The sequence below is a fragment of the Sciurus vulgaris genome (genome assembly GCF_902686455.1).
Source record: "Sciurus vulgaris genome assembly, chromosome: 4".
Taxonomy (NCBI): domain Eukaryota; kingdom Metazoa; phylum Chordata; class Mammalia; order Rodentia; family Sciuridae; genus Sciurus; species Sciurus vulgaris.
Window position 1 is genome coordinate 14,075,133 of NC_136464.1, and position 12,055 is coordinate 14,087,187.

Below are 12,055 nucleotides of genomic sequence, written 5' to 3' on the forward strand. Positions count from 1 at the left end.
ACTGTCCTCAGCCAAGAACACAGAGGGCTAGAGGCACACGGCCCCCCAGAGCCAGGTGGACCCCAGGGGAGTCAGGGAGCCTGCTGTTTCTGCGTCAGTCCTCATCTGAACTCCAGAGGGCAATCAGGAAGTTTAATGGCCAGGACTCCTTGCTGCCTGTACCCTGAGCTGTCGCCACGGCCTGTCAGCAATGGCAAAGACATCGTCTGTTGTGTGGGAATAAAGGGGAGACTCTCCGTGTGCTAAAGGTCTTTGTGGGTTTTTCTCTGGTTGTGTTGACCTTGACCTTCTTCCTAATCCCTGGGGAGCCTCCTGGAGCTGGGTTGCGCTCCTCTTTGAAGCCTCAGCACAGGGCTCTAACCACGTCAGCCATGCGGGGTCCTGGTGTGGTATGTCCCTAACACTGGCCTGCAACAACCTTGGTTTATTAGAATCCTCGTCCCCAAAAGGCTCCAACTGTCAGACACACAGCTACATTCGTTTCCCAGGACTGTCCTTAAAAAGCACAACCAACTGGGTGGCTTTATTGTCTCACGGTGGTGGAGGCTGGAAGTCCCAAATCAAGGCTGTTAGCAGGGCCGCGCTCCATGTCACACCCAAAAGGAAGTCTTTGCCTCTTCCTTGCCTAGGAGTTGTGGCGGCTCATGCCATGTGACTCCCATCCCAGCCTCCTCCACACAGGGTGTTCTCTCGGGGTGTGTCTGCGTCTATCTGGCCACTTCTTACCAGGTCACATTGGAGTAGGAGGTCCCTCCTCCAGTCTGACTTCATCTAAACCAATTTCACTTGCAATGACCTTTAGCAAACCAGTCACCTTCTGAGGTCCTGGGGACCAGGACGTCAACGTACCTTTTTTGAGGGACACAGTGCCACCCGCAGCACTGGTTACCACTGCCTGCCACGAGGTGCTATTCCTGACCCTCCTCTGCAGCCTTCAGCTCCCTGCAATCTGAAGCAGCTGCAGGGCCAGAGAGGGATCAGCATCAAAAAGCTAAAACACGTGCAGAGCTGAAGATGCAGCGAGCTGCTCCTGGGACTTCTTCCCAAGGCAAGAACTTTGCCAGACTTCCTGGGCTCCAGGTTCCCCGGGTAGAGGTCGGGAGGGTGGAGCATCTCCATGAGAAAAAGTTCCAACTTCGTTTTACAGACCAAGTGTTTCCTTCATTTGCTAAGGTAAGTGACACACCACGGCCGGGGACTGTTACCTCAGCTCTGCAGAAGCCCTGGACCTTTCCTATCACAGGACACGTGCTAGAAATCCTGCCAATCCCTTCCCTCCACGATCAGTCGCTAGAGCCTCGGCATCTATTCTCCCACTAACATCCAGCAAAGGAAGAGAGACACGGGCCTGTTGCACACAGATTTGTCCTTTTGAATATTTATATTTTGGTACCATTTCCTTTGTGATCTTAAGTATTTCTCTGGAGACACTTGAAAACATGATTCTGAGGAGAGGCCCTGGGGGTTCGTCAGACAGTGTTGAACAGAGTGCCCAAGGGGGTTGTAAAGAGCGATGATCTCACGGAACAAAACCACCCCCGTCCCGTGGGATCCGGGATTGCAGTGCAGGCTACCACGTAAAAGATGATGCGATGAAAAAACACTGTGGACAAATATTTACGATTCAGTTCATGAAAAAGGCCCTGAGATGTGCAGAGAACCTATGTCTGTCTGTCTCTCTCAAACACACACACACACACTTTTTTTTTTTTTATTTAATAAAAATGGGGGGCTAGCCCATAGTATTCACCATGGCGAGTTGGTTGATGGGCTACCGATTTCTTTTATTTTCTATGTTTTCTCTGCTTTTCCATAGCCACCAGATATTGCTTTCATAACTAGGAAATAATATCGTCTTAAAAATTCCTTGTTGTTTGAACTGTTGAAAAAGATACTTAAATACTTTGCAAATTAAATTTAAAATCTCACCTCTCAATAGAAGACAGCTGGCATTCTCTCCAAAGGGCTGGAGCAAACCTATGTGGGTAGGTGGGATTTCCCCCAGTTTTCCTGAACCCTGAAGGAGTGACCCCATAGCCCCAGAGAGGACACCAGGAGACAGATCCCTCCCTAGGCAGGCTGTGTGGTCCAGCCACTGCCTCTCCGGTCGCCTCAGGTATGAGCCCATCTGAGAGGCGTGTCTGCCTGGCCCCCTCTTCCAAACACAGTTTGCAGATGGCCACTTGGGGTCAAGGCTGTTGCAGTCTTTGCAAGTCAAGTAAGGGGGTATCAGGACAGACATGTCCCCATTATTTTCATTCACAGATCGTATTGCTTACCAATATTTAAGTCATTGACTAATTCACTTGGCACAACTTTTTAAAAAATGGCTTTAAAGCCAAAACAAAACCCAAAACAACCCAGTGACAGAGGTAACAAAGGTGAAAAAATGTGATTCAAAAATTCTGTGAGTCTCCCTTCCACAAGTTCACGATTAAGATCGCCAAGTTCAGTGTGCAGAACTGAGTCCTTTTGTTTAAGCAGTTCTGTGTTGCAGTTCTTTCCCTTAATCTTTCTCCTTTCTGTTTCTCCCTAGCCTATAATTTCTAAAGCGTCGACTGTCGGCCGGGGGAGGTGTTGAGAGGTGATTTTAATGTTCAGCAAATTATCGTTATTAGCACAAGCTGCATCTGTAATGAGCTCATTCTTGCCACTAAAAACAATTCCATTACCTGTTAAGACAAAATTTCCTGGGCAAACTGGGTCTTTTGTCAGGGTAGTTTGGCATCTGTGGTTCTTTAGGGGGTAACTTCTTTTTCTTTCTGTGCAAGAATTGACAGGTCCCCCCAGAGGCCAGCAGGAGGAGACACCAAGTTTCTATGTCCCTGCCTCACCTCCCACCGTGGTGATCAGCTAGCTCTCATGAGCAGGATCTTGATCACAGCTTTAACTTTGTTCAAGCACAGCTAAAAAAGGTATGGGCAGGAGGTAGACTCTCAATGTTCATATCTCAACTTGACTTTTTCTGGCTGTGTGACATCAAATTCCTGTTTTGTAAAATGAGATAACAAAAGTGTCTACCCAGCAGATTGGGTATAAGAAAATAGGCAGGCACAGGGCTGGGTTTGTAGCTCAGTGGTAGATTACTTGGCTAGCATGCATTAATTAGGTCCTGGGTTCCATCCCCAGCACCTTAAAAAAACAAAGATGCTCAGGATCATGAGGTCACACAGTAAGTGACAGAGCAAGGCAGTCTGAGGCCAGGTCTGCACACCAAACCTTTATGCTATACTGCCTTGGCCTGTGGTCACAGTAAAATAGCTACTCCTAAATGAGTCGTGGTTTTACACAGAATCAATTCAGAAAGAAAACAGAGGAGAGGAGAGGCAAGAGGAAGCACCTCGGGCTGAGGGTTTGAGAGCTGGGCTTTGCGGTCCTCCTGCTCTTGATCTGGAGCACGAAACTTCATTGCTCCCAGCCTCAGTTTTCTGCTAGAAATTAGTCTTCTACTAAGACTTTCCTGGTGAGATTATTTTGGAGAATGAAATGGAAGGACTTAGCACAAAGGACTTAGCGTGGCATTTTGCAGGCAGGACACTTGCAGGCCTGTGTCACAGCTAAAGCACTAGGAAGGATGACAGCAGCAAGGGCAGGAGCTAAGAGGACCGGCTCAGCAGGGGACTGGACTCCTCATCCCTCTCCCCTGCCCTTAGGCCATGTCCCTCAGTCCCCAGCCCATTAAAAAAGTTGTGAGAGTTGGCGTCTTGACTCCTTCCTTCCCAGAAGGCCTCTGGCTTCCAGAATCAAATGAGCTCTTCTGAAAATGTCCCAAGTTTTCCTTGGTGTCTGGGCTGTGCAGTGGGAGCTAACGTGGGGTGACAGAGCCCCCATGTGTCCACCTGTCCTCAGCAGCCTCTTCAGCTGATAGGGCAGGTAGGGGAGGACCAGGCACGACAGCCTCTTTCGGGTTTCCCAAAGCAGGCCTTGACAGAAAAGATGGAGGAGCGACCCCACCCTCCACACAGGGGGCAGATGTGTTTCCAATGAAAGCCAGATGTGCATATTTAGATTCAGATCAGATTTGTCCGATTCCCCAAATGCTGAGAGGGAATGGATACCTCGCTTCTCTTGACCAGCATGGGCACCATCTGGAGGGAACACCAGGTACTCCATGACCTGGGTACCTGGGCACCAGCCAGCATCCTTCAGCTGTCATTTCTGATAGGCACTATCCTGAAGGTCACATGGAAACTCTCCCTGGGTCCCTCAGCACCCCCGCACAATCCCATACCCTGGCTTCAGGTCCTGGGGTACATCAGCTGTAACAGAATATTTGCCTAATGTCAATTGACCTGAAACCACTTCTACTTGTTAAACTCACCCCAATTTTTGTGAGCATTCCAAATATTTGTCAACCTATTTGTCTGAGGGTGTTTCTGGTAATTTTACGTCTGCAGTTTTGTGAAGTTGGGGTTCACTTGTTTCCTTTCATTGTTCTTTTCTCCTCAGTTTTTCTACTTATTCACACTTTGAAAATCTTTTAGCCAGTGTGTCCATAAAACACTTCTATTAGATAGATTTTCACAAATGAGGTGTTTTACCTGATTGCTCCCCCACCAAAAATACCACTCCTTCCCCCACATTAATAGGATGTTTCACCAAGACCTTTCATCTAAGGCAGGATTGAAAACATTTAATATAAAGGGCCAGAAAGCAAATACTTTAGGCTTCATGGGATACCTGGACTCTGTCACAACTACGAAAGTCTGCCATTTCAGCAAGAAAGCAGCCAAGGACAATACATAAACAAATGCGTGACTGCTGTGTTCCAATAAAACTTTATTGATAAACAATGAATTTTTTATTTATCATATATCATAATATATTATTCCTCGTTTGAGTTTTTAAGAAACCATTAAAAACATTAAGGAAAGAACACTACAGACAAGTATCCCTGATGACCATAGATGTAAAATCCTTAATAAAATATTAGCAAATATATTCAACAGAACGTATTAAGAAGATTATGCATCATGACCAAGTTGGCTGCATTCCAGGGATGCAGAGATGGTTCAACATATGCAAATCAATAAATGTAGTTCACCACATAAAAATAATTAAGGACAAAACCACAGTTATCCCAAGTCTTTGACAAAATTCAGCACCAATTCATTATAAAAAGACTGAAGACACTAGGCTAATTATGACAAACCCAAAGCCAATGTCATAGTGACTGGGGAAAACCTGAAAGTATTTCCTCTGAAATCCAGAAGAAGACAAGGATGTCCGCTCTCCCTACTCTTATTCAATATAGTGCTTGAAATTCTAGCTAAAGCAATTAGTCAAAAGAAGAAAATTAAAGGGATTAAATTAGAAGAGGAAGAAATCAGATTACCACTGTTTACAGATAGTATGACATTCCACCAGAAGATTGTTAGAACTAATATGCAAATTCAGGAAAGTATCAGTATACAAAATCCACATAAAAAACAATAGCTTTCGTATACCCCAATAACAAATTCTCTGGAAAAGAAATCAGGGAAATAAGCCCATTCACAATAGTCTCAAAAACAAAAACAAAACCCCACACACACAACACACACACACACACACACACACACACAAATAAAATAATTTAAAAAAAAAGAAAGAAAAGAAAAAGAAAACCATAAAAACCCTAGGACTAAATTTACCCAAGGAGGTGAAATATTTTTACAATGAAAATTATAGAACACTGAAGAACAAAATTGAAGAAGATAACTAGAAGATGGAAAGACCTCCCATGTTCATGGATAGGCAGAATCAATATTGCTAAAATGATTATGTTACTGAAAACAATCTACAGATTCAATGAAATCCCCACCAAAATACCAATGTCATTCTTCATGAAGCTAGGAAAACACTACTAAAATTCATTTGGAAGAATAAAAGACCCAGAATAGCTAAAGCAATTCTAAGTTAAAGAGGCAATGCTGGAGGCCTCGCAATACCTGACTTCAAACTATATTACAGATCTACAGTAACAAAAACTGTATGATACTGGTATAAAAACAGATTAGACTATTGGAAGAGAATTGAAGTCACAGAGATCAATCTACACAGACTGAGTCATTTGATTCTTGACACAGTTGACAAAAACATACATTGGAGAAAAGACAGACTTTTAAACAAACAGTGCTGGGAAACCTAGTTATCCCTATGTAGTAGAATAAAACTAAATCCCTATCTGAATCAAAGACCTAGGAATTAGACCAGAAACTTTGCAACTACTAGAAGAAAATGTAGGGTTAATACTTGAACATATAGGCTAAGCAATGACTTCTTGATAGAATCCTAAAGCTCAGGAAGCAATATCAAGAATTAATCAATAGGATGGTATCAAATTAAAAAGCTTCTGCACAGTAAAGGAGAAAAGAATGTAAAGAGAGAACCTACAGAATGGGAGAAAATATTTGCTAGCTACTCTTCTGACAGAGGATTAAGATCCAAAATATATGAAGAACTCAAAATACCCCCCACAAAAAAATCCAACCTAATCAGTAAATGGGAAAGCTAGTTAAACAAACACTTCCCAAAAGAAGAACTACAACAGCCAACAAATATCTGAAAAAGTTCATCATTTGCAATTAGGGAAATGCAAATTTAAAGTACACTGAGATTTCATGTCACTCCAATCAGAATGATAGTTGTCAAGAATACAGATAATAAATGCTTGAGAGGATGTGGAGAAAAGAACACTTTCATACTATTGGTGGAATTAAGTTAGTCTAACCAGCGTGGAAGTCACTATAGCCATTCTTCAAAGGATTAGGAACAGAACACCACATGACCCAGCTATTCCACTCCTTGGTATTTATCCTAAACAGTGAGTCTGGTCAGCACATTTTAGTGATTCAGGCATGCCTATGTTTATAGCAGCATAATCCACAATAGCCAAGTTGTGAAACTAGCCTAGGTATCCATTAATGGATGAATGGATAAAGAAAATATGGTGTACATAGCCATAAAGAATGCAATTATGGACCAGGCACAGAGACACACTCTTGTAATCCCAGTGGCTAGGGAGGCTAAGACTGGAGGATCGCAAGTTCAAAGCTAACCTCAGCAATGGTGAGGTGCTAAGCAACTCAGTGAGACCCTGTCTCTAAAAAAAACACAAAATAGGACTGGGATGTGGCTCAGTGGTCAAGTGCCCCTGAGTTCAATCCACAGTACCGAAAAAAAAAAAAAAAAAAGCAATTATGTCATTTGTTGTCATTTGTAGGAAAATGGATGAAACTTGAGCAATATGTTAAGTGAAATAAGTCAAACTTACAGAAAGTCAAAGGTCATGTTTTCTCTCATATGTGGAAGCTAGGGAGAAAAAATGGAAAATAAAGGTGGAGATGGGGATCTCATGAAAATAGAAGGGAGAGCAGAGGAGAAGGATCAAGGGGAGGGAGAAATTCTGTATAATGATGATGCACCAACAAAAATATGGAAAAAAGAAACTATTAAAAAATGTGAAGTTCATTCTTTGTGGGGTGTGGGGGCGTAAAAAGAATAAGTGGCCCGTGGACCCTGATTCACCAGCTCCTGTTCTAAACCACAAAATAAGCCAAGAGCATGGTGCTAGCCAGAATCTAGCTGTGATTTATTTGGTGGGCAATCTGAGTTGAGCAGGTCACCCCCCCCCCCACCCCGAGAGGGACCCCCTTGGAGGATCCTAGAAACAGTATATTCTGCAGCCAGAACCCTGAGAAGTCTGCCCAAACCCCTTGCCAAGAGAGTCGGGGACAAAGGATGATGTGGAGCTCGTATTAACTGGGAGAAAGCCTGCAAGGGCTTGAGAGAGAACAGGAGACAAAGGCCTGGGAGAGGCTTTTCATACCCTGCATTAAAGTTAAAATCTAATTTAGATGAAAATGGATGCATAGAAATTAAACGCGTGTGCGTGGCTTTCATTGTCAAGCCGCATCCCCATCACGATGGTTTTACCAAATTTATTCCCTGGGCTTGAGAATAAAGATGCTTTTTGAAATTTGATTTTGTTGTTTCATAAATTGTTTTAGCTTTGCGAATAGTACAAACTCCATCTCTGATCTGCCTCAAACAAAAATAGAGCATTAAAGTGTTTAAGATTCAATCAAAGGCTTGCTGCGAGCGGCACAATATTAAAATAACAGAAAAATCAATACAATTTTTATTTTGAACATGATTTGTCACAAATAGCATTCTAATAGATAACACTGATTATATGGTAGTGAATGTAATTTATATATCCCGAGCACTAGGCCTTTGTCAGAGTCATCATTAAGGAATTTGACACGTCTGCAGGAGAACAATAAATGTCAACTGAAATATATACCAGCTAGATATAAATGGAATGCTGAAATGGGCGAAGCTGGCTCACACTATACTTATAAGTCATAATATGCCGTCTAAAGTCGCTTGGGTTTTCAAACAAGAATTCTTTTTATGTTGTCATTTAAAACATCTCATATTTCTGAAGGTCAGGAAAAAATGGCACTATTAGCATTAAAAGCTAGTAAAAGAGAAAGTAATTTGTTATTCATTTAACATCACATTTTATGAAATGGCTTTGTAAAGTATTCATGTTTCCCCCTGTGGAGGCGGAAAAGATGGGCTGGATGACTCTTTATCTCACCTTTGTTCCTGTTAAGGTCGCGATTCAGGAAAATCTTACGGAATTATGGGGCTTGTGTCTGGGAAGGTGAGTGCTCTGAAATAAAGCTGTCTGCACCACTGTGCTCTCGGCTGGTCCAGCAGGGTGCTGCCCAGGGCCTCGTCATCGGTACTGGTACTTGGTACGGGGACAACAGTGTGACACTGGGGACAAGTGGCAAGAGTGTCAGGAAGTGAAGAGGGAGGGCTTGCTGGGACAGACACACGTCTTTGAGAGGAGAGAGGCGCTTGCCGCATGTCTTGAAATGGAGGCAGATAAATCAGCATTTGAACAAACACAGATGCAGCACCACCCCGGGGCAGGAAAGCCACCCATCACCTTCCTCCTGCCCCACGTCCTGAGCTCCCAGACACCGTGATCCTAATTCACGCGGGCTCCTGGCCGCCCTCCCAGTTTCCCCGAATCAGTCAATGCCTCTCTCCCTCCCTTTTCTCTTAAATTTCCATAAAAAATTAAAACTAGAAAACAACTGACAAACTAACCCCTTAGGATCAGAAAAGATGACTCTCTCACCGTATTTACTTCACATCCTTCTGTAATGAAAAAGAAACGTGACATCAGCGGCCATCTGGAACCTTCTCCAGGATCTTCTGGGCGGCCTTTTGGTATTTTGAACCACCCCTGTGGTGAGCAGTCGTCGTTTTCTGAATAAAAACCATGTCCTCGTCATTTCTGTATCCTAGGGTATCTTCCTGACCCTTGTCTTTCTCCTCAAGAGAACATCCGGGGCTCTGCTCATGTTAGCAGGAATGGATCCCACTTTGTTCTTTTACTTTGCTGAAGTTATATTTTGGGTACTCTGATGGATGTGAATGTTATTTTCTAGGATTCATTTGTATTCCTCTGGTTATTGGTGAGGTTGAGTCTCAAACATATGTAGCTTAGCTTTCTCCTGCGATGCTTGGGATGTGGTTTGCGCCCTAAGGTTCTCATGCTAGAAGCCTGGTCCCAGTGTGGTGATGTTGAGAGGTGACGGGTCTTGAAGAGGTGGGGCCTACTGAAACGTGAGCTGGCCTCTGGGGCACCAGGGATCAATGTCCTCTCCTGGGAGTGGGTCAGGTCTCCTGGGACTGGGTTAGTATTCATGAGAAGGAGTTGTTATGAAGTGAGTTTTGCTTTCCTGGCTCTCACACCTGTGCTTCTGCTTGTATCTGCTTACCTGCCAAGTTGTGATGCAGCCAGGGAACCATTGCCAGATGTCAGTTCCATGCCATTTGGACTTTCTGGCCCCGAGAATGGTGAGCCATGTAAACCTTTTTTCTTTGTACATTACCCAGCATCAGGTATTTTCTTATAGTAACACGAACAGACTATGACATCCTCAGCATGGATTACCTGCTCTTGTCCTTTTGTACATTTTTCTGTTGGGTTATCCTTATCTTTACATATTCTGAGTGCTTGTCTTTCATTGTATCCACCTCAAATACTTCTCTGAGGCCTTACGTGAACTATAATTTTGTCTTTGTTAAGAATAATTTGGGAAGACCGGCCCTCCCTGCTTCATTGATTGGTCACTCATGTGCTAGGTGCTAAGGTACCTGCTTTGCATGGCTTATCTATTTAATCCTCCTAGTTTCCCTGTGTGGCAAGGCTACTATTATTCTTGAGTAAGTGCTGAGGTCAGAGGAGTTAATTAGCCAGCCTAGGTAGTATTGGTAGAAAGAGACGAAGCTGCCATCCAAGGCCAGCTGGGCCTGATGGTGGAGCTGAGTGTTTAAGCCCTATACACACATGAGACTTGGCAGGAGGAGGGAAAGGAAGTGTCATTATAAAGCCTGAGAAGAAAATGTACCAGTGGGCCCCACTTTTGGCTTTATGTCTTCCAAGAGCTTTAAAAATGTCGGTGCTGCAGCCCAAACATGATGATTAGCCCAGGATATCGCCTGGACAAGGGGTTTTCTTTTAAAGCTCCACAGTGATTCTAAGATGTAGCTAGGCTTGAGAATTTCTGTCTCGTGCTTTGTGGTTGTTTTGAGATCTAGAACTTTTAGTAGGTCTCAAACAAGGGCCTCTTTAATGCATAAGGCTAAGATTTTAAATGCTGTATATGACTTCAAAAGAAAGAAGTTAGAAAATACCAAGAAAAGAAAAAGGAAGGGGAGAATTAGCCAAAAATCCCAAGATACTGAGCTTTATAAAGCACTTTCATTTCATTTTGGATTGGTGGCCTCCCTGAGAGGGAACAGCAAATTTCTTTTATCCCCATTCTCTGAATCTCAGGGGATGAATCACCTGCAGTTCTCTTCATGTACCAGCCATTGCTTGGAATTTGCTAAAAGAGGCCTTTTCTGGATTCCAAGAATTTAACAGTGACTACTCCCACCTGGGCTCACCAGGTATCCCCTGGACCTCATGCCCACAGGCCTCAGGAATGATACTCTACCTGGCACCAGCTCATTTATCCACTGGGGCCCCAGTTGGACTCAGCAGTTCTGCTGGGGGCAAGCAGGAAGCAGCTCATGGACAGGAGCCCAGGCTGGGATGGCCACACTCTGCCTGGGACCCAGCAGCTCTGCCCTGAGGAGTTGCCAAGCGTCCCAAAACTGTGCACCGCCTTGGGGAAAGACCAGGCAGGCTGGAGGCTGGTATCTAGCTCCAGAAAGCAAGCTGGACACTGGGCCTGGCTGCCTCTCCTGACCTGCCCAAGCTGAGTTCAGGCAGTCAGAGCCCTATGGACAGCCACTGGGGTCAAAGGCCCCTGTAGCACCCTCCAAGTACAAGCTGGAGTTCAGGCCAGCCAGGGTCAACCAGTCTGAGACCCTTCCATTGGCTTCCCATTTCCTCCCCGGCCAAGGGCTACATTGGGGAAAATATCTGCATACACCAGAGCATTCCATTTCTCTTAATATGAAAGGGGCTCTATAAAGTAAAAGTAATATTAAAAAGATGCCTAAAATTAACAAAGAATTGGGTCAATTCACAGAGAAATAAGTATTAAGAGTCATTAAACACTAAAAGATGTTTACCCTAAGTCACAATAAATAAAAATTGCAATTTAAGGCAAAGCACTTTACCTATCAAGTTGGCCAAAGATTTGACAACATACCACGTTATTGAGGGCATGAACCACTCTCACATTAAAACGAATCACATGTCATTGTCAATGCTTGATATATTACATATATATACATATATATTACACATATATACATATATATATATATAACACATATGTAATATATCGAGCATAGCGAAGTTGGCAACTTCACATAGTTCAACCTACCACATTTTTGGAGAGTCCGTTGATGCAATTGCTACAGAGGGCATTTTGGCAATATTGATCAAAGTGAGTATATCCTAAATATTTATTGGATAAATATAGATAAGGTAGGAAATATCATAAAAACACATTAATTGCGTGAATATTAGTAGTAAGGAAATTTGGAAAACACTTAGGTGGTGGGTCCCACTATATACCCGTGTGTCTCT